This window comes from Pleurodeles waltl, chromosome 4_1 (genome assembly GCF_031143425.1).
Source record: "Pleurodeles waltl isolate 20211129_DDA chromosome 4_1, aPleWal1.hap1.20221129, whole genome shotgun sequence".
Taxonomy (NCBI): domain Eukaryota; kingdom Metazoa; phylum Chordata; class Amphibia; order Caudata; family Salamandridae; genus Pleurodeles; species Pleurodeles waltl.
The window spans coordinates 100,693,684-100,698,485 of NC_090442.1; the positions used below are offsets into that span (position 1 = coordinate 100,693,684).

The 4,802-nt window shown below is 43.3% G+C and overlaps 1 pseudogene; it reads left to right on the plus strand.

Moving 5' to 3' along the window:
- The first annotated feature begins 2,689 nt into the window (after positions 1–2,689).
- LOC138287057 (olfactory receptor 5F1-like) lies at positions 2,690–3,628 on the plus strand (annotated as a pseudogene).
- Positions 3,629–4,802: the final 1,174 nt, after the last annotated feature.

Here is a 4,802-nt window from a genome sequence, read left to right on the forward strand (position 1 = left end):
TGCTTCTTCATCATAAGGCCCCTGAGAAACATCTTCCCTTCCCTTCCCTTGGAATTATGCAAATCAGTCATCATCGCACTTGTCACCTGGTGAATGAGCTATTGTAACTCATTGTATATTAACATCAATGCTTCATGTCTCAATAAACTTCAATTCACGCAGGATGTAGCTGCCCACCTTATACTTAATATCCCCAGACGCCACTCAACAGAGGTGGGATTTGTTCCCTTCACTTGGCTTACAGTCAGAAAGAGGATTGTCTTCAAGGCTCTTTGCATGGTCTTTCTACCTCTGCATCAGAAAGGCTCCAGTCAACTCAAATCACTCTTCTGATGGTACACTCCCAGCAGGCTTCTCAGACCCTCCTTTTGTAAAAAGTTGATGATTCCTAGATTTCAGAAGGCCAAATGAGGAGGACGTTCTATTTTAGTGGACACTGCCAAACTGTGGAATACCCTGCCTGCTCACATTTCGGAAGTCGACTTGTGTGCTGTTTTCATGGAATATCTGAAAACAAGGCTCTTTTCTTTTTAGCCCCCACATTATCTTGTGTTTAATTCTATACTTTTCTAAACTGCCTTCCTTTAACACTTTGACACCTTCCGGGTTAGTGTGCTCTATAAACTCTTTTCATCATCATAGGAGAGGACACTGGGTTGTTTTTCCAGATCCTGGGTGCATAGAAGGAAAAGGCATGAAGCTTTGTTTCGTTCTTCTTTACACTTGTTAGAATGGAGTCTGATAGTGACCTAAAGGTGGGTGTATGGAGGACTACGAAAAATGGTGATCTTGTCTACAAAATTAATGGTGCTGGGCATCATGGTTTAAATATGGTTCTGTCTGACATTGGGAGCCAATTGATTTACATCAGGATGGAGATGATGTAATAATATTTCTTCAGGCCGTAGAATATGCCATGCTGTGTAGGATGCCCTTAAATTGCACAATTGTGAGTCCGGGATGCCATAGCTTTTGGTATTGCCACCATCAACATGTAAGAATGTGCGGTCTGGAACAACATTACTGAAGTCATTTTCTGTAAGACACCGCTTGCCTTTCTTTGTTTTTCTTGAGGGTGAGTTTGGTGTCCAGGGTGAACCCAAGTGAAGAGGCCCTCAGTGGAAGTTGGGGTTCAAAGCAATCAAGGATCATATAACTGAGCCAGGTTTTGTACTATTTCCTGTTCTTGACAAGTACCAGGAATTATGTCTTGGTTGTGTTGAGCTTCAGGTAGGCACTAAACATCCAGTTCTGTGTGATGTGCAAGTAGTGTATGAGGTATTGGATATCTGAAGCAAATAACATTTTCTAGAAGAGTTGTGTATTATTGAGATATTGGTAACTTTTGGGGCTTTAATCTGTGAGTAGAACACCCAGTAGCTCTTTGTAGAGGTTTAATATTACTGGGGAAAGTATAGAGCCCTGAGGGACTACACAAGTGACATTGATCTTTTGTGACCTATGGTATGAAAAAAACAGTATCAAATGGACACGTGGGAGCAGAACCCATAAAAGAAATTGCTGTTGAAACCTGGAAAGACTCCAGGGTTCATATGAGGGTGGGATGATAAACTGTGTCGAAGGCAGCGGAGAGATGCTGTAATTATAAAAGGAATAGGTCATCTTCATCTAATATCAAGAGGGCATTGCCAGCGTAAGGTAGCAGTCTCTATATTGCAGCATGATGTGAAGCCAGACTGGTAGTTATGCAGGAGATGGTTAGCACTGATGTGAACTTAATGGTAGGTAAGTCATGTGCTGGTAGTTTGTGTGATGATTGGGGTTTAGTTTAGGTCTCTAAAGGAGAGGGAAGACCTGGCCAGCCCTGAGAATTTCTGGAAAGATCCTTTCACAAGAGAGGCATTAACAATACTGAGTAGGGACAAGAGGGCATCACCAGAGAGAGTTTTATGAAGGTTGTTTTTATAAGAAGTGACTTTGAGGGTGTTGCATACGTCAGCAAGATCTGGGAGAGATATAGCTTTGAAGGTATTGGTGTAGCACATGTTGATGTGCTGTCAGTTCTTCTAAGGAAGAGGTTGAAATTTTGCATTTTTTTATAAAATGAGGGATAGGTGGATTTGGTAAAGGGTTGATACAGTGATTGATTGTCTTGCTGTGTCTGCTGGAGGATTCATTGATGGTTATAAATTGCTGGCACTGCTTGAACTTAACAACTTAACACATTAAGATGCATCAATCCTGATATTCATTTCCTTCTTGGGTGTTCGCAAACATATTCTTCATATGTTTGTAGACTGCAGGTGGAATATAGTTTGATAATTGCAGACATGAATAATGACCTTAGCCATGGAAAACGAGCTGCACAGTGTGAATGATCTTGACAAGCACCCAGCATTGACACTGTGCAAATTCAAGATCAGCTGAGGAGCTGAGTCAGAAGCACATCTATCTGATTGTGAATGACTTGGGCTGTCAATAATTGCCCACTCTCTAGAAGTGCCATAGCTTATTTAGATATTTAGCCCCAAAAGAACATCATTGGCAGCAGATAAACAAGTGAAGTGATAAGTGAAAACATTTGTGGCTTCCTGTGCTTATCACAACAAATACTTTTCCCAGTAATATTCATTGTCTTATGCTCCTTTTTGGACTATTTCAGCAGCTGATGCAATCTATGTTAACAGAAATGTTATCTCTGTACCTGCAGGTACCTTATATTGGACAAATGAAAGAAGGTAACAGGATATCGGACACAGAATTCATCCTCGTCGGACTAACTGATGATCCAAGACTTCAGATCCCACTGTTTATTTTCTTTTTTCATTTATATCTCATCACCACTGTAGGTAATCTTGGGATAATGACCCTTATCAGCATATCACCTCATCTCCACACGCCAATGCACTTCCTGCTCAGTTACCTGTCTTTTGTAGACATCTGTTACTCCTCCACCATCACTCTAAATATGTTGACAAATTTGCTGTCAAAGAAGAAAACAATTTCACTCACAGGTTGTGCAACACAGATGTTTTTCTTTGTTATTATGGCAAGTGTGGAGATTTTACTTCTGTTGGTGATGTCTTATGACTGGTATGTAGCTATATGTAACCCCTGGCTTTATGCTGCCATAATGAACAAACAAACTTATTGGTACCTTGTTGCTGGTGTTAATTTATTAGCTTAATTGAATTCAAGTGTCCACACCACTTGTACGTTTACATTGTCTTTTTGCAGCTCCAACGAAATCATCCATTTCTACTGTGATATGCCGCCACTGTTAAAGCTGTCCTGCTCTTATATCTCTCTCAATGTCGCAGTGCTGTTTTTTGTTGGTGGAGGAATGACAGTAGCATTCCGTTTCCTCATTATTATTTCTTACACCAACATTGTTTTCACTATCTTGAAGACAATCTCTTCAGAAGGCAGATGGCGGGCCTTCAGCACTTGTTCATCTAATTTCTTCTGTGTCACCTTATTTTTTTGGACTCTTGGCTTCATGTATCTCAGACCCAGCTCAAAGTACTCCATGGTGCAGGACCACTTGGCTTCAGTGTTCTACACAATGGTGATTCTGATGTTGAACCCTCTGATCTATAGCCTGAGGAACAAGGAAGTCAAAGAGGTCTGGAGAAAAGTAATTCACAGAATACATTCTCCAAAATGATAATGTAAAGAAGAATGATATGAGGCTTCATTCAGGCATCCTAACAATTAATTTCATGTTGAAGGATTTGAAGATCTGATGGTGAATTGATCATGTAGAGAAAATTTTTAATGTGTTAGGCTGCCAAAGGGGATGGAGGCCTTGCCCTAAAGGAAAACCAAGCCCCTTAGAAATTGATCTATTCCTTTGTGTGTCTTTCTGTGATTTGTGTATGCTTCAGTTTGTGTGAGCTGGCGGTAATGCTGTAGCCAGCAGGGTGCACTGCAGACAGTGACCATCGCAAGGGTGCTGGGCAGGGGGCCCCCGAATGCCCCTCTGTGGCCCCCTGTACCTGTTCTCCACCAGGCTGGTGGGGAACAAGGTCATAATCCGCAGGGCAGTGCTGCATGCAGCGATGCCCTGGTGGACTAGGATTTCTGCCACCACCAAACAAGCCGCCATCCAAGATCCTGGCAGAGCTGGTGGCTCCCTGGCGGTGGAGCTGTCTCAACCATGCACTCTCTGCCCCCCCCAGGCATGGGCATGGGTGTGGAGGAGGTACACCAGATCTCTTACAGGGCTCAGGTCACCCTGGGATCTGCAAGGCAGGGGTGGGATGGTGCTCCCAATGGAACCTGCTTTGAATCCTAGAGGACTTCTTTTTGTGCTAGGTCCAGGGAGATGGAGGCCCTGGGGTCAGAAAATAAACATGGAAAGGCGTCTTTGCTCAGATCCCCTCTCCATGGAAATAGATAATGAAAGTACTCAGGGGTACTGGTAAATCCTGGTAAATACTGGGGTAATTTTAAAGACATTAGGCAGACTACTACATATTTCTTCATTTTGTTTGATGTTTTTATCTGGTGGCCAGCCCCAGCCAGCAGGAACATTTTCTTTAGGCCTCCTGGCCTCTTAATGGTGCTTTGTATGAGAAGCTGGGTGTTTACTGCTCCTTGCACCAGACCTGTCCTCTTTCTGTAATCCTTTGGGTTGCCTCTGCTTGGGGAGCCTATTCCTCAGCCCCTTCTCAGCCAACATGCGGAACACCCTCCATGCTGCACTCCCAAGGCCCATGGCCTCCAGGCCGTCTTGCAGGTTACATGTGTGACAGCAGCTGGGTTGAGGACCAGTCCTTCAGAAGACTGAGGGGAACTATCAAAAGTCTCCCAGTAGTGCCGTTCCCCCAGCTGATCCT